Source organism: Bombus vosnesenskii, unplaced genomic scaffold (genome assembly GCF_011952255.1).
Source record: "Bombus vosnesenskii isolate JDL3184/JDL3185 unplaced genomic scaffold, Bvos_JDL3184-5_v1.1 scf7180000013436, whole genome shotgun sequence".
Classification (NCBI taxonomy): Eukaryota; Metazoa; Arthropoda; class Insecta; order Hymenoptera; family Apidae; genus Bombus; species Bombus vosnesenskii.
In genome coordinates this window covers 624,856-649,122 of record NW_022883050.1, presented here as the reverse complement: position 1 = coordinate 649,122, position 24,267 = coordinate 624,856, and the positions used below count along the sequence as shown (strand labels likewise).

Below are 24,267 nucleotides of genomic sequence, written 5' to 3'. Positions count from 1 at the left end.
CTTACAAAGCTAGAAACGCTCGAACCCGTTTGTGTCGTCGGACCGAGGCAGAAAATTCTTGGTTGCTCGTATCGTACCGGAGACGTGCCTTAAAACGGATTCATGCGGTCCAGACGGATTGAAAACATTAAAATGTAACAGTCGTAAGATTCTTTATTTTCGTGTGTTAGTGACGCGAAGGATTTTAGAAATTGATTGCATACTGCTATTAAGTGGAACGTTCATTTCTACGGAACGATGAATCAAACAAATGCTTATGTAGATACGTGTTTACTTTTCACACTTCGTGTCTTCTCCTCTGAGATTTTTCTATACGGACGAGGTATTTTGCTAATCGATTTTCATCTCGAATCTTACCTCCAACAACGATGAACAACAGTTTATCACAGTTTTCGTAAAATAATTCTATTTTTACTATTCTACTATCTTACTTCTAACGCTTAACGCTATTCAACATTGGTCAATTCTTTTCGGTGATTTCTCAAACGGTTAAAAAATTGTATATACGCCAGCTTATCTCTACTTGCGAGCGTTTGACATAATAATTTCGCGGATATGTGACGTGTCCACTCGAAGCACACGACCGTGGTATGTGCAAACGATCGAGGGAGCGAATATACGTACGTACGTACATACCGGTGTTTTGAAACTTCCGTCATGAACGACCATGCATTGCTGCGGTTCCCTTCCGCGTTGTTTTATGCTTCATGCGCCGATTTATTCCCTCTCTTTCCTTTATTTTACAAAATACAGCCTTAGCAAGGACCATTCGACGATAGGTACGGAGAACTTTTAAAGGATGGAATTTTGTGAATGTTAAAATTGCCGAGGAGAAGGAACGAGGGAAACGGGGTGAAGCTTTGGCGGAATTTATGGATTGCGACAGAGTAGTGGGATGTATCGAAGTGAATATCGTTTGAAGATTAAGATTCTTCTGGTAGAATTTTTCTGTTTTGTATCGGAATTATCGAAATTAAAATATCTCTTCCAAACTGAAGATCTTTCTGCAGAAAAGCATTGATCCATACGTTAAAAGACATATGATTCTATTAAAAGGAAAAAGAAAACAAATTTTTCAAGTCAGCGACTATTAAGTCACTGATTTAAATAAAAATGACTTAACAAAGCTCGAGATTTAACCAAAGCCAACAAATTACGGTACAGAAGTTCAATTTTATCTTCCAAGATCCTCTGCATCCGTCACTTGGTAAATTTCATCGTCTTCGTTTCATCAATTTAATTCTGTCGCAAACTCGGACGAACAGTCTGGACGTGGAATAATAAAACGTGTATCGAACGTCGCATCGACGCTGCTCGTTGTCATCCAGTTTCTTCCGGAACTTGGTATGCGACATAGGCATTAAGGTTAAGTCAATGTTTGATCACCGTGAAACCGTGCTTGTTGAAACGTCGCTAGTCCGTGTCCGTAACAGGGGGATCGAAGCCAAAATTAATATGCGACACCGCGGTTTCAAATCCAAATTTCAATGCAGAATGCGCGACGAAATTGAATTCTACCCCTAGGGGAATAATTGGTGGACCAATATTGACCCGTATGTTCCGCGGATAAAAGTTTCTCACCCACTTTTGACCACAGGGAAATCCTGTACTGTAATTGCAGAAGATAACTTGGCGATAACCTTCCAAACGTTTTGCTTTATAGAAGAGATATCGTATGCTGTTTATCGTATGCATTATCTTTTGAATTCGCTAGTGACATACCTTATACGTTAATTTCTTTTTGTATAATTATGATAATTCGAATTATACGGTTTACTGTAATGGGGAAATAATTCCAATATTTAAATCGCGGATATTTACTGGAAGAGAAAGAAATGTAGGTTCAGATTTCATATTAAAATATGTAAACACTTGTTACTACAAATATTAATTGGCTACGAATTTATAGCACATTTAAAAAAGTGATTTGGTTTTCATTGATTTTATCAGTTTACTCGCATTACTGGAAAGTGGAGTTCTTGCTACCTTCTTATTTCAGCGCCCCTTCAGTTAATAAAGCTCGATGGTTCTATTTGATTGGTCTAACGAGGCAGAATATCGCGTCCATCTTAACGTAGAACCTCGAAGGGTTAAAGCTTAAATAGATGAGACTCACCGCTTTATAGATATCTTGATCAACCGTGAACACACATATCGCATCATACGACTAATTGCATCTGTTAGATGGGCGACGGTGTCTCGACATAGAGAAATCACGGTTTCCCCACGGTGACCTTGATCGTCCTTAACACGCAAAGGTCGCATATATCGCTGTTTGCGTGGCCTAGTTTCGTTCGATCTTCCGCGTGTTTCTAACGGGCACGATCGTTTTCTCGGGTTATTTCCCCGATTACCAACAAATCGATCACTTTCGAATCGATCGCCATTAAAACGCAGTCGTCCCGGAGGAATTTCAGTGTCGCGTTCGTTCTTTGACCGACTATCGACCCTGACATCGCATCTTCTACTCGCTCGAAACCAAGAAATATGAGATCGCGTTGGAACGAAAAGACGTGTCTGCGTCGACCTTGTAGAAATGAACTGTAGAGACACTTTCCGGCTTTGAATTTTATGTTGGAAGACAATAGACGATAGATAAATGGATAGAGGTTGATAGAATGAACGGAGTGTTCCACAAATACGTTTATTATTTTACGTAATAGTAGGAAATTATTTCCGCGTTAATTTTTACTACGTATTTTCAAGAATTGATATTTAAGAAAGAAGAATAGAAAATATAATCATCTTTGGAATATTCCCTCTCGTCTTCGTCGGAAGAGTCGAATGAAACGGGAAACCTTCGCGTATTTCGCTTAATTAAGTGCATTGTCTATCTGGGAAATTTAATTTTAGCCAGGAGCGAGTAACTTACACTCACCTTTACGGTTTCTCCGGTTCTGAAAACGCCAGGTCCGCCCCCGTGCGAATCCTCACATTTTTTCCACACAGACCAGACAACCATCCCGGGAAACACTTTGGGGGATCTCAACGCCGCTTGAAAAGCGTCTTCCAAGACTTTATTGTTTACATTCTTGTCTTTTGTCCCTCCACCAATTCTGTTCCGTTCCAACTTCGGAACACGTGACCGTCACAATTGACCGACAATAACAGGAAGAGTATGCGAATTCGGTACTCTTAACGATCCATTCTTTACGACAAATAAAGGTCGAATTTCGTTTAAAAATATACTGCACTAATTTATACGTATAGCGAGACAAGAAAAAATACAATACAAAGGAACAAAGCTTCGAATTTTCTTTTTCCGCTCCATTACGTACTACGAACTTACCAAATAGGTAGACAGCAATGAAAGATTATATTTCACTACGATAAATCCGTCTGTTCCCATTCGCCAATGATTCTTTCACGACGAATTTTCCGCTAAATTCTCATCTCGGAAATCCTTGAATTGCGTTATAACCAGAAAGAACCCTTCGCCATTCTGCGTTTTTCCCTTGAAACGAAACAGACCCGGAATATCAAAGAACGATCTTTCCATTCTCCGTCCATTAAGCAGTTACTTTGATGTTTCCATCGAATCGATACAGGACGATATTCGACGGTATACACGTTCAAATCGCGTCCCTGTTACGATAGACAAACCCACTTTCGTTCGAGAGATCCTTCTTTTCCCTCTTTATCTATCGAGTAAGGACTCTACGATCGCTTCTTCCTCTTGATACAAATAGAGACGTAACATTCGTAAGAGAATCCTTTCGAGACGTCCCGCATGTGTTCCTCAGGACGAAAAATGGCGAAACGTGAGCCGATTAATGGACTTCCGGTCTTCCTGAGGAAAAGAAACCTTTCACGAGCGCTGCCAGGACACGAAACGGTGTACATACTTACATATAGCGCCATATAGGTCATCTTACGATCAACTTTACATTTTATCGTGAAGAAGGAATGTTACTAAAATTAACAATACGTCGATATACCTCCGGAATTCTGATCCTTAAGAAAGTATCTTGTATTGTTACAATAGTTTCGAACGAGTCGAAGAAAAAAGCGTGTAACAATAGATTGAAGCTAAAGAACACGATGATTGAATGTAATGTAACGTGACAGTTGTTTCTGATTCTGATTGACGATGGATTTTTACTGGTCCTTAATATCGACGAACATTTGAATGTGGAGACGAGAATTAAGTCGACGATTATTTATTTCGATAGACAGTTGCTCTACGAGTCCGTAGTTGTGAAGGATCCAGTGATGAAAGACAGATCGATTTAAATGGTGCTTGAAGTTATTTAAATTAGAATGGAATAGTATATTGATTAACAACGATTTAGATTGATACTCGTCACACACAAGCAACGATAAATGTAGAATTTTATAAGGCCATCTTTCGATATCTTCGAAGCGGAGACTTCTGTAATTTAATGAAATATACGATCACTTAATTATCGACAGATAATTATTCGTTATGGATAATTATATCGTAAATGACGGAACGTATTTAGTTCATTTAATTTCTAGTTAATTATTTACACGAGCTTGTACATGACATTGACATATTGCATTGAAATTTGCACATATCGCTTAAAATGAATTCGCGTCCCTGTATGCAAATGAACATTGAACATCAGAAAGTGCATCCTTAATGTTGCTAACACCTCTATCGATGTTTATCATCAGTTTGCTCGTCTCTGTCAAGCTTCGCTATTTAAATACACCGGCGATATTATGCAGCTCCATTGAAGGACGTCTAGGATAGGAAAAATACAAATACATATATGCATTACGTTGTAGTACGCGCGCATTCTCACACGGATTCTGTCACTGTTTTATTCCCTCATAAATAAATAAATAATTTCATGTATATAAATCAAAAAAAAAAAAAAAACACCGTCTACAACACATATTTCGCGAAATCGTATTATGTAACTGCTGCTCAGACGAGACAGCTGTGGCAAAAGGGTTAAAGGAGCGAGCACATTACATATGTATCCTTCATCTTGCGCAGAAATCGTGGAGATGACCCATTTTACCAGCGTGCTTACTTTTCCACCATCATTGTTTATTTTTCCACTTCAGTTTCTGACTTTTCCGCTCTAATTCTTGATTCGCATACCAAACATCTCTCTTCCTCGGTTTCCATTCTTACGTTTCATTATTCTCTGCTTGATCCTTGCAATTTCCCAAGAACTCAATCGTTCGTTCTCTCTGCAACCCCATCGACGCAACCCTGCTCCATATAAACAACTTACCCTACGGAATTCCAGCCGCTCATCCAGCACCACCATCCGCATTGCACGTATACATATATGTACTTCTCACCATGTTTACGGAACCGCGTCATCGGACGAAACTACGCCCCATACATAGGAACACTCACGGTCATAAGTCAGTGTAATAAATTTGTACGTCTATAAATCATACGAATGTCTGCTGTAATTTGGAATAAAATATTTATCAAGATAGATGTTTTTCACGCACTAAGAGAATGAAAATGGCGCAATTCGAAAGGGGAATTTACAGTACAGAGTAGGATTTAACTTTATCGTGTCGTTTCCATTTTTTTTTTTTTTTTTTTAATTTTATCCTCTATCCTTAATTCTGTAAATGAGAAGAGAAGCGAAATTTTATGTATAATCAAAGCCGTAGATAATACTAACGCAAATTTGCTACTCGTCCTAAATCAATTTTCGCTAAAATTACTGCTTCCAAAGTTATCGAAGCGATTACAGTTATATAGAACATCCTGTGCAAGGTATATATCGGCTTGGTTTCATAGCTTCCACATAAATTGACCGTATAATATAGCGACTTATGGCCGGGAGTGTACATAGAAAAGGGGAGTTTCTGGTTCACACCGGAAAATGGCGTAGGGACAGTTAATGGCCGCTGGGCCACGAAGCGAAGGAAGAGCGAGTAAACAAACGTAGGAAAAGTTGATGGCGAGAAACAGCGACCGGTCGACGTGCACAGCCGCCTCTCGGGCGCCGTTTCCGTCCATCGATCGCATCCTTCGCGTAATCCTGTCGAGCGTGAGCGGAGGCGAACACCGCCGCCGGAGGCTGCTGCAACCAATCCGCGCGCGACATTCCTCCTCGTCTTCGTGGCGCTCGCGCGCACCAGGAAGCGCCCGATTGTCCGGATAATTACGTAGTTAAAAGCTCCGCTTGTTTTCGCCTTCGACTTCCGTGTACGGTCATCGTACTTGTTCCTTTTTATTTGGAGGTGGTGCTGATTATAGGGAGGAGAAGAGTTACTTATGCGTCAGGGTGATTTATATTCGAGCTAGGGGTTCTTAACTGTTCATGGAGCCATGATTACGTACTAAATGAAAGATAATTTGTTCCCTGGTGCAAATATATTTTAATCACGGTCAATTTACGCATCGTGGTGGATCTACCTACGTAGAACTATCTACCTCTTCTTCCGTTTATTCTACGAGCATATTTTTTATGATATCGTGGAATTATTAAAATTTCTATTACTCGTGTACTATGTCAAATGTGTGTATGTGTATGTGTGTGTATGGGTGTGTCGAAAAGTCGTTTGTCAGATAATATATTGGGTTAGCAACTAAGTGATTGCGGATTTTGTCATTAGGTGGTATTGACAAAATCCAACCCAATAGGATAAAACTGCCAAAATGATGGCACTCCTTCCGCCACTCGCCTTTAACCAATCGAGTCTGAAATTAATTAAAACCGCACCTAAATGGTTCACGATTCGTTTCCCTTGACAATTCCAATGTCATAGTTCATTCGAATTAAAGAGTCCCCGGTGACCTTCCGATAACTTGTTCTACTTTTCTGCGACTCCGTTACGAGAAACTTGAAGTACTTCGATTAATTTAAAACTACTACAACTGAAAAATAACAAATAAACGACAGGTAAAATTAATCGACTCAGGTGTTTTTTTATCTTTTTCTTTGGCAATTTAAAGGCTCGATATAGCTACCTCGTACGACTGAAATTTCGTCGATGGCCTAAACAGGTTTTCAGAAATCTTGTTATCGGCTCAGCTCGCGCGACGTCGTTAATCGAACGCCTTCTTCGCTGCTTAAATTCGAGTAAGCGAGCAAGCGATTACATGTAAACGAAGCACCTAGCTCTGGTAATTGAAGTAGGTCGCAAAGTTTTGAAAATTGGAAAACGATGCTTAGCCATATGGTGTCCCTCGTGCCCGGGTGGTCGTTTATTTAACGATAAACGGAAGATAGCGATATTGATCTTTCTGAAAAGTGTTAACCGATGAGGAACATTCTGCACTCTGTAACCTGAGTTAGGTATAATGAAATGTCACGCAGAAATATGGTGTTTTATTAATCCTCGGTTGGTATTGCCGTTTAGATGACTACAACAGTTTGAATTAGATTTGCGTTAGGTTAGCGCATTCAGAACTGTTCGGAATTACGTGTTATCGTTATCACAATCTGTAATTGGTACTAGTGTTATAAAGCTATGATATTTTATACAACTGCAGAAAAATGTATGATAGCATATAATTAAAGATGTTTAAAGACACTATGCCGATCTAATATATTCTTTTATTTGAAATAGAATAGATAATTAAAAGTACAATTACGGGGAAACTACGAAAAGTTCAAAAGGTCGAAGTTTGAGTTTGTCCCGATTACCAGAATGCTTAATTTAACTTTACTAGCACTGTCGTGACATCGTGTTTCATTTCGTTCTTTGACTTTCTGATGAGTATACGTTGTTTGTATAAAGTTAGTAATTAAAGTACACGAAAAATAGATTTATGTACAAGTACGTTGATTTATTTAAGAAAGAAACGCACGCTTGAACGGTATTTTTGTAAATATATTTTGTAAATATCTTTGGAAGCCACAGAAAATACGAAATACGCAATTTTCTATGAGATCTTATTTTTTAATTAACCGAGCAATATACAAGATTGAAAGCGTTTTCTTTCGTACGTTTTGTATATTTTCGCTCGAAGAAACCCCATTTTTCTACGTCAAAGCACCAAGTAGAAAAAGCATGGAATATTTTAACTAAGTAATTACTTTTACAAAGCGAAATAAAACCGGTAGAGTGAGAAGTTTTAACGATCCATACTAAAACCAATTTCCTATGTAAGCAACTTCTTCTAAAGAAACGTTATATATATATCTTATTTTATCCAATGCTTAGTAAATATAAATTACTTCAAAGAAGTTCAGCCTCTCGTATAGAAATTTGTTTTCCATATTAACAATTAGGTTTTGCATAAAAAACATCTTCTCAGTTTTACCATAAAGTCTCATGTACTTTCTCCTATGATCGAAAGCTTTCATATAGCTATATTTAACAACTGTTTCTTGCTTTCTAGCTTACGGGTCAAAATAACAAATAGGAATCGATCATAATTCTTTTCAAAAAAAAGGCAAAATCCAAGGTATCGAATTACAGGATATATAAAAAATATCTACGTTATCATACAGGTTATCATAAAGGTATGTAAATTCATAACAAAGTCCATTAAATAAGAACAAATCTCGTGTGCTGCGCTTTTACTTTATCTCGTTAAAAAAAAAAAGGGGGGAAATTCTTGTGCCATTTTTTCCAGGTTCTCCTTTCTAACAATCGAAATTATACATTCACCCGCGTTTCTCAGAACCGGTTATCCGTGCGTGGAAATCTCGGTCGACCATTTCCGATCACTCGAAACAAAAAGGAAATCGAAGGTTCTCGTATTTTTCCGCGTCAGTCGATTGCTAACGGGTCCGTTCTGTTCACGATGGAGCTATAGTGGAAAAATTTATCTGACGGTTGGTTCCCGGCGCGTGTTCGCCAGTTTGCTCCGTGTTCCGCAAAAATGCATCGTTGCCGCGTCTTCGAGATAAGCCCGCGTAGCCCGAAGTGGATAAGCCGGAAGGATGAGGCAAGTCAAGGTCACGATCTACTTTCCGTCCTTGCTCGCAATTTCAGAAGGGCAAGGGTCGAGCAGAAACGAGGTTTTCGCGTCTGCTATGCTTTGAACGAGACTTCCGTGATGGTTTGGCAGATCAAAGCGCAGACGAGATGTTATTAGGACAGGCTGCTTTCCCGGGTTTTCGTTACCACGATGTAGACGTGTAACAACAATGGAAATGATTCGATTATTTCTATAATATCAGATTTTCATCACACCCTTTTTCGTCCTCCCATCGCTGCATCGCCCACTCTTCAAACTCTCCATACCATCGCTCCATAACGTAATTTCGCTTACAATCTTTCGAAGATTGTATAAACTACGTACCAGCCATAATCGACAAACATCACCCCCAAACAACAACGAATATCCTCATAAAGCATTCACTCACCCATGATCGGAATTCCTTGGCACACTTTCCTTGAAAAGGTTAAGGAATTCACACGCGTGATGCTTCTTGTTACCTTCGAACGGGTGGGTGGTGATAAGTCGATTCGCAAAAGGAAGATTCACTAGCACCGAGGGGGTGGACGATGTGTATCTCGAAAGGGGAAAACGCAGCCACGGGTAGGACTGAACACGAGGGCAGAGCGGGATATCGATTGTCGCAGCGGAGGGGCCGCGGCCAGTCAGCTGACTCGGGTTGCCAGTTCACAGCTGATCCGACACGCGATGGTCCGCGGCGCAACTACCGCCGCATTGCCGCCCTCCCCACTTCTCGCCGCTCCCACTCCGCTGCTCCACAACTCCACACCGCGCCCTTCCACCCATCCCGCAATCGTCTCAACCACCCGCAATTCCCTATACGTACCTATATACCCGCGTTTCTCAATTTTCTTCGCACTCTGCGGATCCCGCTAAGCGCTGCAACCGCACGAATTATGCGGAGCCACTTGTTTTTCCCTATTAATTGTCTCTATTAATTGTCGTGTCACGTCTTCGACTTATTGGTAGGGTTAAAGAATTTAAGAATTGTTTTATTTTTAATTTCTTCGCAGAAAGGAACAGTTGTCGAAGACATGGACACCTGATATACGATAAGTAATCATCGATGATCCAAGTACCGTTAAAATTTCTTACAAGCGTCAAACGAGTGTATCCAGGCATTCAGCATGCGTTTATCTATACATTTGATAAATCGATCGCAGTGCGCTCGCGACTGAATTGCTAATCTACTAGTCGGTCGTCAAACGCATATATGTATATCATAATGTGTATTATTAACAATATTAATCATAATTCGCGAACGATAGCACTCAACATGGACACGTCAGTAGATATAACATCTGTCGTTCATAAGAAATCCTATATCATTATAATTTTTCTAAACTCGTAATATATAGCTACAAGGGATCTTATTATATCAGTGAAAAATATACTTGCAAGTAATAAATTCCATGCAATGACATAATCTTGATCGGACGTATAAAAGCATCGATACGAAGTTTTCAATAAGTTTGATAACTGATTCCTGACGCAAGACTCTTGGTATCTATTACGTGATTAATTGAAAGCCATAATTAGAAATCTGCAGCTTACGAGCCGGTCGAGTTTAAAGTTACTCTACAGATCTCTATGAAACTAATTATGAAGAGGTACTTAGGGAGGTGACGTGATTTAATCCGCTAGTCGACTACCGCGTACGTTGCCCTTTCCTTTCTCGGTTTCCTCCGTGCAGGATCTCGTTCATCAAATTCGATAAGTTCTTTATCTTACGTCGGGAAGTTGTCTCTACGTACATTACATCGCTCCATTGTTAGAAGAAAAGAATTATTCGTAAGTTCACTTGGGTATAATTGTCGATAAAATGCTTTGCTTTCTTCGTGCAAATTGCATAGAATAGCAAGGATGTCAGACCGGAGAATACATGCAAATTGTTGGCGGAGGATTCGCTCGACCGTACTGATTATTATGCCCGACATCGAAGGGCCGCCATTATTTTGCCTTTTCTGTGTCGTTCGTCGTCGCAACGACATTTATTCCTACCAGTTTCGCCGCGACAAATGCAAATAGATCCAAATGTTGTTCCTGGTGGCTGATCTGACTCGTGGAATTATTCTCCTTCTCGAGTGAAAGTAGTCCAAGAGGGAATTTGCGATTTCCCTAGAGGTCTGCAGAAAATTGTACAAGTGGTATCTAAGTACTTCGAATTTAATATTACATCCGATGTGCCTTGTGCTTTAAATCAGTGAGTGAAAATTAGACCACGAGACGACAACATCGAGGAGTTTCAATCGAATTATCGAAAATTCGTTCTGATTCGATAAAGTCACCAAATTGTATACCAAAAACCAGTTAAATGTCAACAGAAGAAGAGGAATGATCGAAAGAGACGATAGCCACGAAGCGATGCGTAGTCGAAAGAATTTCAATCAATTGCAAGTTATCAACGTCCTTTACAAATTGAACCTGGACTAACGAATCCACCAAATAGTTGCCAGAAATCAGTCAAATGCTAAAAGTCACGGAGAAAAGAAATAATTAAAGCAGACTAGAATCACAAGACAACACATCGTCATAGAAGTCTCAATCTGTTTCAGTTGCCGCGTCGATGCTTTAGAGATCTTTTGTACTCGCGTTCTCCCAGCATGTTCTCTATCTTCATATTTACCCATCGTGCTTCGTTGTTTCGGCTGCCTCTCGTTGTCACTTACTGTCCCGTTCGTTACTGCTGTAACGCATTCTACGTAGCTTTGTCGTGTGTTGTAGATATTTGTTCACCATTCCTAGTACGCCTGAACGCTTTGGCGCTCGTCTTCCTTCCTCAATTCGGGTCTCGTCTGCTACCGCTGCCATCCTGCAAAGGGTAACGATATATGTATGTATGCATAGCATACAGGGTGAGCAGTAATTCCGTAGACCAGAGCAACGATAATAGTCCGTGTCGTAATTCCACTCGAACGTGATCGTTGCTTCGATATGATCACGCTGGATTGAAGCGGATCGAAGCGCCTCTGAAGCTGTCTCGAAGTTAAACTCGTGTTGCGGATGTCTGTTATTTGGCAGGAATTTTGTTAGTTGATCACGGAAGTGTTTAATAAAAGCGGTTCTACAAGATTATCATTTTCTTTTATTCCTTCTCCTCTTCTTTCCTTCCTTCTCCTCTTCTTTCCTTCCTTGCTGTCCTCCTCCTTCTTTTTCTTGCTAATCCATTCCTTTTTCTTCTAATATAATTGGACATTTCTCTAGAATATTTATAAGATAGCCGTAAACTTCTGGTAATTTCAGTGCTTAAAAATATTCGTAAAAAATCTATGGCGTGTAACAGATCCACTACGTTTTTATATTTTTCCCTTGACTAATCAGTAGCACGATTTTATTTCAACTTTTCTAAACTAAACTGTTCGCCTTAAACAGCACGGCTTATCTCCGGATAATATTCAGTGTAAACGCTCGAAATGTTAACTGACCAGAATCATACGAAGTTAGGAAACCAGTCCATTTTATTGTGTACCTTCCAGACGGGAGTACCAACACAATCGATATCGATTGTATTATAAAAGGTTGCAAATTCAATACCACCTTCCATAAATTTGTCGTAGCTATCACAGTCTCGATTGCGTCGCTCAAGGAAAATTTCCTCCCCAAAGAAATCCTCGGAAGCGATTCGAAAAGACGTCGAATAAAAGGGGCGTGCATCGTTGTTGCATCGTCGTTGCACCGTCATCGTATCGGCAAGTTTCTCATCACCGTTGCCTGGTTTCTTTCATCTCGAATCGCAATATCCTCCGCCCGTTTTCGCGCCCTTTACTTCCGCCTAATCGAAACTAACACTTATATAAGCGACACCGTCATTGCACCCTTATCTATTCACCACGACAGCTAGTAAGTAGTCCCGTCCATGTTAACCTAGATCTAACCCAGACCCCGTTTTATAAGTTGATCCAAGCGTGACCCAGATTTTGTTTAGATTCAATCCTGACCTAATCCATCAGTTTTATCTTATTGTCAAGTTCACGCCCACCGGTGCGTCGTGTCTACATACAGAGCATAGAGCTTGTTGGCTCTATACGAAAGCCAACAAGCTAAGCACCACGCCCAACCTCGACAGTCGTTTTTCTTGCTTACGGAGCTTCTCGATCAGTTGCCTTTCGTGAATATTTTCTGTAACGCGGAAGATACGAAACGGTAGTAGAGGTGCTGAAGGGTGAATCAGGTGTTGGATCAATGGGATGAATGTGGACAGATTTTGATTGGAGGAGGAAGAGAGACGAAGAAGAATAATTGGCACGTTGATTATTTTGAGACTGAATTTCTCTTAGGCTGTGGACAAAGTTTCATTTCTAAGGCTCAATTTAGATTTTTGCGAAAGGAGAAAATTTTGATAGAAATTGAATTTTATTTTTAATATTACATATAGTATTCAATAAATACTATTATATAATATTAAATAAAATATATGCTAACGTTCATGTAGGAAGAATGAACAACGAGAAACCAGTTTTCTGGAGCAGGTAATTATCATGCTTACGCAATTTCATTCTCCTGCCTCGTTGAATGAACGAAACTTAACGCGAATCACATTTAATCCTGTCTAAGTATTTTCCGAACCGGACCGTGACCTATTTCGTGTTTCAGAGTCAGCACAAAATCCGATCTATCGGAGTAGTTCAAAGTCAACTTTGATTTAACCCAAATACTTAGTAACTCGAAACGCATTGCTCGTATGTAACGAATGCGTGAAAATTCTACATCGAATTTGTACAATGTATCACTTCCGATCATCATCATGGTGATTTTTATTTGTTGATCGATGTTTATAAACCGGACTATCTAGCTGTAAAAATCTATAAAAGAGATATATTGACAGGTTTATAGACGTTGAAAATAGATTAATCGCTTATGAAGGATGTTAAAGTTGATTTAAAATAAATGTTTATAACAGCGGCCGTAAGAAAGTCTGGTCGTTGTAAACGATTGATGTCTTGTCGTCACATTTCTAAAAATAAATAGCTTCTGTTTAAAAAGCAACTTTGAAACCTGAGGAATGTAACCTTGGGACAAATATTCCGTTAATCACAGCCCAAGTTTATGTTTTTCCTTCAAATCGAAATCTTCCGTCTCTTCTTTTAAATTCTCAACATCATTCTAATTATAACTGCTAAAGATAATAGTAAGAAAAGATGAAAAATATGACGCGTCGTTCATAAGCTTCTTTTAATTCGAGGGTGAACCGAACGATTATTTCAAAGGTGATCTAATTTCGCGCCAAATAAGTATACGAGAAAAGTCGTCCGAAATGTGAAAGAAATGGAAGGTTCCTATACGAAATTTAATCGCGTTATCCGTAATCGAACGCCATTGATGATTGTTTAAACAACGACACAGAAGGGAGAGCATTCCCTTGGCTTTTTCCTCGCTTCTTCTTTGTCCGCGATTTCCGGGGGACGCGACGGGGCTTGCACGGCTGGACGCTCCTCGCTTCTCCGGCTACCCCCACCTCTCATCCCGGCGCCTAGCGTCGCACCAGGCAGTGGAAGGGATCGGGAAATGCAAGGACTTGGAACTTGGAGCGTTTCAGTTGCGTTCGAGCTCTCGGCTGTGTTGGGTCGAGTTCGAGTTGAATTCTATTCGGTTCTAAAATGAAATCTCAGTGAACACGGTACGAAATATTTCTTTTTTGTGTCTCAAGTCGTAATTGATTAATTTTTCGCATTCGTAGTATTTAGGACTGTTTATGTAAGTTTAATAATCGAGTGATAGAAATTTTTCTGTGTTCGGTGAAGAGTACATGTACTAGATTTTAACTAGATACGTAGGTAGCATGTATCTAGTTAAAGAAGTATGATTACGGTAGGGAAACATCTTGCGAATGGAATTGGGTTAAATATATATATGGTGATCGATTTCTGTAAAGAAAAGTCGGTTTAAAGATTGGAGATTCCGTGTCTTTGGAACGACAATATTTTCCTGTAAAGTTTTTTCTGCCAGAATGGCAAGATAGTCTTGTCGAACCTCTTTGCGCTGAACTTCTCAAAAATGAAATGATTTAACGTCCTTTTTTTTATTGCATTTGGTTAGACTTGTAATTCGAAAAAACAAATACGATTGTACGATAGATTTTTTATATTTCACTCTTATTTCAAATTTTCTTCTTATTTCAAACTTCATTTCCAATTTTTTATTTATTTTATTTTAAGTCGAAACAAGCGCATAGCAGTAAAAAAAATGTTCCATGTTAAAAGAAGCATATATTTACGTTTGCCCAGCCATTAAGATAACAGAAGATACAAGTACGTATATCGCGGTTTTGCCTTCGAAAAATTCGGAAGATCAGTTGTGAAAATTCAATTACGCAAACTTATCGTCGACTTGTTTTTCAAACATGAGCCCAGTCTCCCACTTTCCAACCCTCTCTACTCGTTCGGTCAATCACTGGATGTTCATTCAATCGGTTCGCCGCGTTTTTCCCTTGAACCCAGTCCAAATGGACTGGATCCATTCGGCTACTTGGGAGACGTTCCTCGTTGTCACGAATGCTCCAAGCGATAGAATGAATGGAAAATGCTTTTCATTTAAATAAGATTGACGTTATATGTCTATGCAATGTAAAAAAATCTCTACGACTTCGGTGTCATTTAATTTCTGTTGATTAACTATTCTTCGCGTATCTAATCAACATAGATCTCGTCTTTTGAATAAAAGAATAAAATTACGAATATACTTTTCATATGCACCGATGCATACAAGTATACGGAATTATCACTAAACTTACCAGGCTCCGTCAAATAGCCAGTTTCAAAGTTTAATTTAAAATTGTACATTCATTGTTACTTCTTTCGTTCGTCTAACTTTATGTAAATTCTTATATTATCTGATTAATCAATTTCTCAACTATTCTTAATATAAGGATTAATATAAGAATTATAATATAAGAATTATCTGATTAATCAATTTCTCAATTATTCTTAATATAAGAATTTACATAAAGTTAGGCGAACAAAAGAAAAATAACATTAAGCGTAGAATTTTTAAGTTATTAAATTTTGAAACCGGTCATTTGATCAGACCTGATAAGATTCGTGTTAACATATGTAGAATCGTAAAGCACTTAACTCTATCTCACAGAATGTTTCTCCATATTTAACCGGCACGAGAATGTCCCAGTCATTGTCCCAGTTGCGCGAGACACTTATATACTGAAAAATATGGCAATTACTTTGTATCTAATATCGATAATTTCGATGGTATCTATTTAGAAATTTAAGGCTCAACGAGATTGACGAGCTGTATATTGTTTATGGTTAATCGACGATTCAGTCTCCGACTGAGATTGATTTTGGGAATAGAATAGGTTCGAAAATGGCAATGGTTATCCGAAAGATTAAAAATCACCCAGTTTGGCCGTTTTAAATGGTTCTTACAGGCAACTGTTGGTCAAGTTCCTGATTAATATACCTGATAATAATTGCGAATTTAGTTTCCGAGTTGAAGTTGAAGCGACGCGATGCCAGGGATGGAAAAGTTTAGAGAATGGTGACGCTGGAAGATTAGGTAGCCTTTTTCAAGAGGATCTTGTCCGGTAACTCATTGAGAACGATAGGACTTTTTTACGGAAGTTTGACTTTAAAATTGAAGCCAGTAAATATTCACGAAGAATATAATGAAATTTCTTTCAAGCTTTATCATATTTACTTAAAGTGGTGAATCTTGTTAAAGTTAAGCAAAATTCTTTAAACCGCTACTTCATGTCAAGAATTATTCATTCTTAATCGATAAATTAATTAGAAAAACGCGATTTCTTTAGAATATTTCACAGTTTCATTATCTCCCATGCAATTTTCTTTTCGAAATCGAATACGTATATCTTTCTGTTTGGTATGCCTCGATATCGACAATATCGATGTCGTAAATATCAGGATTTCTTCTTTCTCATATCGAAATGCGACCATCCAATAAACACGTTCCAGTCTCGGTCCATCTGAAGATTCGGCAAATGTGACAAGTCTACTGACACCATTGAGCGTGACAGCGAAGCTAATACATCGTCCGCTGTGCCGATTTTTGATCATTTTTCGTTCGCGCCACATAAATCACGACAATTATTATCACGTTCTTCAAACTATTAATTTTTCCTATAACATATGTTTCGTATTTGTAAAATTATAAAAATCTTACGCAAAAAAAAAAAAAAGAAATAATCGTAACTTTGCAGGGAACGAATAATTATCAATATTTAAGCAATCAGCGCACGATTAAAAGAAATATTCTGGGTCAGATTTAGCAAGGAAGTTGGAAATATCGTCCTGAATGAGAAGTTCGATATGGGGCGTAGACAACCCACGCAGCAGAGAACGTGTTAAAGCAAAGTTGAAACTTCTCGCGAGAGATCCGCGTTTCGCGAGAAGGCAAATATTTGTAAAAGGGAATTCAAGTTTTTATCAGAGGTCTGACGTGCTCTTCAGTGTCGACGTGAAGTAGTAGGTATACCTTCCGTTGTTTGTCGCGCTATAACCCGTTTCGCAAACTAGATCGCGCGTTTGTCTTTCAGAAGTTCTTAAGAAACGCAACGATGAGCGTTTCAGTTTGTCATCGTCCTCGGTAAAGACGTTGCATTGTTTCGCGTTGACGTAGCCGTAGTGGTTAAGACAGATTTACCTTCTCGTGTAATGAGCGTATTCCTAGCGATACTTTCCATAGCGAAAGACGAAGGACAACGCTCTTCTCTTTTGAACGAAATTCGAATTTTCAAAATTTTCTCCAAATCCCAAGTGGAACAATTCTATTCTACGTTTAAAATATCGCTTATCATCGTTGCTTTCTACATGTTTCTGTATGTTTTTTGTTCATATTACGTTCATACCGAATCGAGTATGTAGAATCGAATATACAAGTTGGCGTAACGCGTAATTTCCAAACAGCGTGCCGAGCAAAGTGCATTCAGTGAGTCTAAAGCTTGTTAGTCAAATCCAATTTTAATATTTCCTGTTAACTAAAAGGTTTACTTTACCTTCCTAACGTCATTTTACCGAGTAACATAATTAACCTTTTCGCTATGGCCGCCTCTGCCGAAAATATATCGCTTGCGGTCCAAGTTACGCTGATAATGTTTTTCTTTCTCTTCGCACGTTCTACCTGTTTACCGGTACACTCGATTTCGTCACTTGGAATATATCTTTTATTTTTTGCGACAAAATCCTCTGTAATGAAGATTTCATTCTTTTTAATTCTCATAATGGCGCGTTGGTTAAAGTGCAAAACTAGGAGAAAAAGATGGGACACGAAACGTTGTTTGAGCAGTCATCGAGTCGAGCGCGCCGAAGCAATTTCCCGGTAATTTCATGGTAAAGGGATGCAAGCGAACTTCTATGCCACCGTATTCTTAACTTAGAATCGAATTTCTACGGGACTCGATTTCTCTTTCGCCGCTGTTTCAGCAGACGAGAATATCGCCGTGAATTAAATCATTTTTGAAGGCTACGAGTTACTTTCTCGTTTGCGTTGCTTCAAACTTATTCCGTTTCATCCTATTTCAATTGAAAATGCCGCCGACTATCTTCAATTTTTCTTTCCCCATCAAATACAACTGAAGATCACAAGAGAAGAATATAATCAAAGTCGAAGATAATTAAAATCTAATCACAATGAAAGTTACATTTTCTGTTTTTTTTTCTTTTTCTTTTTTGCAAGGATATAAAGGATTTGAAACAAAACGAAAACTGCCTTTTTATTTTTGGAATTATCGATCTGCTTGTGCATTAGACATCATCTATGCGTTTGTTTGGAAAGTTTTAGAATTGTTCGCATTCCTCGAAGCTTCTCCATCGCAAGAAATGTTCTAAGTGGCACCAATGTCGTTAAAGACCGCAGACTTATTTCAAACAAAGAAGACTCGACGATTTATTTTAGACAAAGAACGTTTACGACAGACCAAAGTTGAAGATAGTCTAACGGTTTAAGACGAACTATCGTCTCGATCTTCTGTTAGAGGATCATGTTCGGAGAAAATGGTCCTTTTACACTGAAATTGGAGTAGCTGACAAAAGTATAAACACGATCCAAGATAATACGGATTTTTAGTCGGTGATCTTTGTAAAAAGTAAAATTCCACGTTGAAATCTTTGTTTCTTCGATTGGAATATAGCACGCACGCGTTACGTTGCAACGTTATGTGAATCTACGTTGTACAACCCCCGTGGGTTATGCATGGATTATGCGAGACTATTTACAAAGGATATAAAACGAAATTGTAGCAGGAAGAAATTGTGTCTGTAGAATATTTTTGAATTTACTTTAAAATACCACGGAAGTAAGTGGGAAACGCTTGCGGATTGCAAAACCAAAAAGGACACTTAGAGATTTATTGGCATAAATAAAATGAAAGTTGAAAGCGGGCTCCTCTTGTTCGATACCTGCAATTAAAAGTTTAAGATTGACGTTCGAAAGGTATTTTGAATGCGAAATCCGAAATGTCAGATGTATAATTCGAAATTGTATACTTATACGATGTAATATACAGGAGAAACGAGGTGATGATTAAATATTTCCAGATATGTAACTAACAGAAGAAAATGCTAACATCACAGCAACGAGCTTAACGTGAAACGCTTCAACACCTTCTGTTGGTTTCATAATCTAAATCAGGGCGAGTCTGGAGCCGTGAAAAAACCCCTAGAAAACGCAGCGTTCTCGAGTCGTGCTCTTCTTCAATTTCTCTACTCAGACTCGTGGCTGACACCGGTCGCATATAATCCAGAGAAAGTTTCAGTGTCTTTCCACGCCTAGGAAGACGACGAACGTTGCTGAGATAGCTATCGTTTTTACTCGAAACTTGAATCACGTTTTTAAAATTAGCACTGTTATAAATAATCCTGTATAAATATCGATTTCTTTTTCCTCTCTGTGACCAGTACGAGAGATCGTTAAGGGTGCAGTACGTGATGACGGTGATCATTTATCGAAGCTTATTGGATTGTAACGTGTGATGTGTGCGGTTTCTGATAACGCTTTTAATGTTCGCACATTTGAAAGCGTGTATTATTGCGGATCTTTCGATGTCGCTAGAACGAAAGTCTCGGGGATGTTACGTAACTAAAGTTTAGAGCGCAGGGAACGTCGGTCTAACTCTGATAGAGGAATGGTTAAAGTATATGATTTATGCGAATCCTTTGTTTCCTACCAATCGAACGATGATCGATAAATTGATTGAAATTTGACTAGAAAAATTCTGAACAGGCAGTTCAAATATAATCTCACTAGAAAACCAATGAATAGATAGAAATTAAAGTAAATATGCAGGGTGTTTCAAATGGACAGTACAACAATAATTCGAATGAATTCTACTATGGCTCGTGACGTGGATTGGTTTCGTAATAAGAACGTGACTTCGTTATATTTTAAATTTAGGATTTTTACGTTCTCTCGGATCCTCCGTCGTAACATAGTTATTTATGAATAGAGGGGATTCAAATTTTAATTAGATCTCTGTGAAATTGAAATTTTGCTGTATATATATGTGTAACTTATCTTAGATTACGAGAAAAATAGGTTGAGATATCCGCTATGGGTTCCCTAATAATTTTCTTTGACATTCTTAAGCTTTTGCATTTTGATTCTGTCGAGGATTAAATATTTTGCTAGAATATTTCAAAAATGTTCAATTTTTCCTCATATTTACCTACTGTTTTCTCTCTCTTTTTAAATATTTCTTCATCGAAGGATCACAGTCAAGCGACATTGTCACGCGAATAAGTAGAAATTTCTTTCTGCTCGACCGATCGAGACGATTCTCGAGGCCGTGACCAGTGAAAAATGAAACGTTCGAGGGCAGAACGATAATTCATCGAAATGTCGTCGAAACTGTATCTCCAAAACCCATTGAAGAAGATTGATCGAAATAGGGACAATGCCTACCCAGCGAGAGAAATTTGTATAGGTAATCAGCTCTGTGATTTAAACGTTTTAATTCTACACATCTGAATAAGAAATTTGTATTTCATCTTGTTGTATCTTTAAGTCATTTTAATACTAATGACTGTACTATTAAATATTCGTGTATCAATCTTTTGCTAACATTTCACATAATATTGTGATTATCTTTTAATGTGATCAGAATAGCACTCGACATGACAGTCTAATTCAGTCTGTTTTTATGGTTCGCGTGCGAGCGACGTGAGTCTGACCGAAACTGACTTACATCACTGTCGCCGTCAATGGCTCATTAGTTAATCGTCACGTGTCCTCGATTAAGCGTGGAAAATGAATATCAATGCTCCTAAGTCGCAATCGTAGACGCGCGTGCGGATGTTGGGACGTGCTTTTCCATTCGCAAATCGGTTAGAAGCTTCTATTAGTTAAGCGGCTCTATTCTCGTGAAATTCGAGGAGCGTACAGGATATTCCACGCAATCATAAGTGTTACAATAGAAATGCAAAAAGTAGTACGACATGTACACGTATAGAGAAACACGAGAAATAACTGAAGAAACCTTCACATTTAAATGCTAAGGACATTATTGCCATTATTAACAGTAATTAAACATAGTATCTACTTCCTTTTAGCGAATTCACTGTTTTAAGGATTGTACGTTTAAACAGCGCATTATACAGATAAAAAAGAGACAATTTCTTGAAGGTCTTGATAATGGAACGCATTACTGGAAAAAAAAAATGGAGGCCACGGATGTTAATTTGGTCGTTGAATAGCTGCGCTTCTGCCATTTAACCATGAGTCACCAAAGTGGTCGACCGATAACTTCTCTCCGGCAGTTATTTTCCAAAGCATTATTCATCGATGTGCCCATTTCAGAGTTTACTAACTGACTACAATCAAGAAACTCTCTAACTCTCTACAACCGGATAACTCCCTCTTTAATCGTGGCGTATCAACATTTACGATTTTCTACATAAATCCACGTCACGTGCTCTTTCTTCCTCCATTCCTTACATTTCACGTGCATACTCCAAATTCGCTTCTGTGACCGCAAATCTTAAGGAAATCCAGTTACGTGCCAGACCAAACAAACTCTGGACCATTTATGGTTAAGTTGTGGTGGGGATAGCGACCTTGGGCAACTGAAACTCGTAACTTGTTCTACTCCAGATACACGACTCTCTCGTCCATTCAGTTTGTCGTTGAATTTTTAACGCGTTATACGTTTCTCTCCTCTTATACTACATGTCTAGTATCCACATTTAGTTTGAGGGTGTTTCGTGCAATGTGAATTGACTCGGCGCTTCTAAAAATTTTAGACGAGCAAATATCTTATTTTAATTTATAAGTGAAGAGATTAAAAAACAAATTTAGATCCAATCGGACTAACGTTAAGTAACTTTGTTACTCCTACCTATGTACATCTATTTTAATTTACGCAATGAAAAGCTCCACCTAAAAAGCGAGTTACATGTACATACACAACTGTCGAGTAATTCTATTATATTTCCACACGCGTATCCATTAAAAAAGCTCGTATGACAAAGGTTTAAAAATACGCGTCCTAATAACACGAAACACCCTGTATCATCGATACAGGACATACTATCAACGAGCAAGTTACTCATTATTTTACAATCAATTAAGAGGCAATATTTGCCACGGAACGCCTTGGTATTGGAGCGTTTTTTCAGTGCCGTGAAAGAACCGGCGAGGTCGGCCACGTTGTTGACGCCAGTCACGTACGTTTATTATCCGTCTCCCTTGCCTTAACGACGTCACTTTAATGAGATGCTCAGTTAAGCATAAATTTCGATCGACGGCGTGCGATTGATCCCTGCGATGCTGCCTTCGTGTTTGTCTTTCATCCGCGTATGTATATACTTACGTGTGTATAATCGTTGATGAAAGTTTCGAGCAACGAAGGCGCGGTTCGTCGGAACAAACGCGCTCGCGCTCGCGCCCGCTCACTGACGTAAGCCACGATGATTTAATTTATACAACCTATGAAAAACCTTGTTTGCCACGCGCCCGTTACATCTTTAATACCCTTCATCCAATTACGATTACTGCATTAAAACGCGTCTTATCGCGTTTTCCCTTTCGTTATGTAAATTCTCTATCCACGTTTTTTACCCAGATTCGAAAGTCTTACACGTGTTGTCTGGCGAAAACACGTGTCGAGATAGACACGAGCATTTCTGCGTTCGCTTTTATTAGAGTTTTGATATTCCTTGGAATCTTATTTTCTTTTATTCCTCGATATTTTATCGATCCATAGCCGTAGAATATAATAAAAGCGCGAGAGAATAATACAGCTATTGACAAATATGATAATTTCAATTCACGGAGCGGAACATTATAAAATGAGCGAAAAGATAAACACGAATATGGAGCGTTACACAAAGTCTTGTTTTTCACAATGTGAACAACTATGTTACGCAAATCTATTCTCATAAATCGACTCCTACACGTTAGCACGCTTCAATATGCATCGAACGACCATAGTACGTCTTCCTATTCATTTATTCGATCACCTACGTGTGATCTCATTCACTGATTTTTTGCATTTCCTTTTACAAGACCAACTTCGATAATAGATTAATAAGATGAAAGTTAATCTTTGTTTGAATTATTCACCAAAAGAATTGAAATTTTCATCCGTTGATAACGCGATAAAGCTAAATGAAACGGGGTAATCTAGCTTTAATTTAACTTGTGGGGAATGAAAGAACAGTGGAACGTTCTATCAAATGTCACGTATTAGAAGAAATACAGTTACGTATGTGCGTACAAAATTTCTAGGAAATGATGACGCACAATTCGTGCTCAAAATACTGCATGTGTTCGATACATTTATGAATATTTCCACGCGTTGATAAGCGAAGCTCCCAATTACATCCTATCGATTAATTTTTTTCCAATATTTATTTTTCGCACTTACAGTGCGATCGCATGAATTTTGTATTTTTATAATAATAATAATCGAAGTTGGGATAAAATTTTCATCATTTCAAAATGAAAAGAAAAATATTTGCGCTGCAAACGGAAATTTATTTCTTTCGTTGTCGTCCTGACGTTATCGATACGAATATGTTACCTGTTAACAAATTTTATGAATTTTAAATATTTGAATATTTATTTCGCATTTGCGTATGAAATATAGTTCAAATGTACTGTTCAAAATTCTAGTATGTATCGAATATTCCATATGTTTGCCATAGGGTGTTGATTGCAAATTCTATAATATTATTCTATAGTTAATACTAAAAATACACTGTGAAATATTAGTTCGTTTTGTTTACTATCTCGTTATCACATACACGACGTACGCATATTTCTTAATTCAATGCAAACGTTTATTATTCATTATTGTATCTACCTTCAAGTGGTTTTTAATCTTATCAGCTCGACGACAGCGACATTGAATAGTATTTTGTTAAATAATCATTCTACTGCTATTGCATTTACCTATCAGTCTGACAATGAAATTTAATTTAGCAAAAACTTACCAACAGTATAAG

The 24,267-nt window shown here is 38.3% G+C and overlaps 1 protein-coding gene and 1 long non-coding RNA gene across 8 annotated transcripts in view; one reads left to right on the top strand and one right to left on the bottom strand.

Annotated features, from left to right (window-relative positions):
- Positions 1-24,267, top strand: part of LOC117238151 (MOB kinase activator-like 2) — a 65,091-nt gene that overhangs the window by 19,908 nt on the left and 20,916 nt on the right. For 3 of the 7 annotated variants that reach the window (XM_033502817.1, XM_033502815.1, XM_033502812.1), the window contains exon 1: positions 14,374-14,474. The exons of 3 other annotated variants lie outside the window; for them this stretch is intronic. The gene's annotated coding sequence lies outside the window, so the exon portion shown is untranslated. Of the gene's footprint in view, positions 1-14,373; positions 14,475-14,646; positions 14,666-24,267 lie in introns of those variants that run through there. One more of the 7 variants, XM_033502816.1, reaches the window with a different exon arrangement.
- Positions 3,077-9,430, bottom strand: LOC117238154. The gene is made up of 3 exons (XR_004494126.1): positions 9,264-9,430; positions 3,290-3,454; positions 3,077-3,148 (listed from the first exon to the last, which is right to left on the bottom strand). It is a non-coding gene; the product is annotated as an uncharacterized LOC117238154 (long non-coding RNA).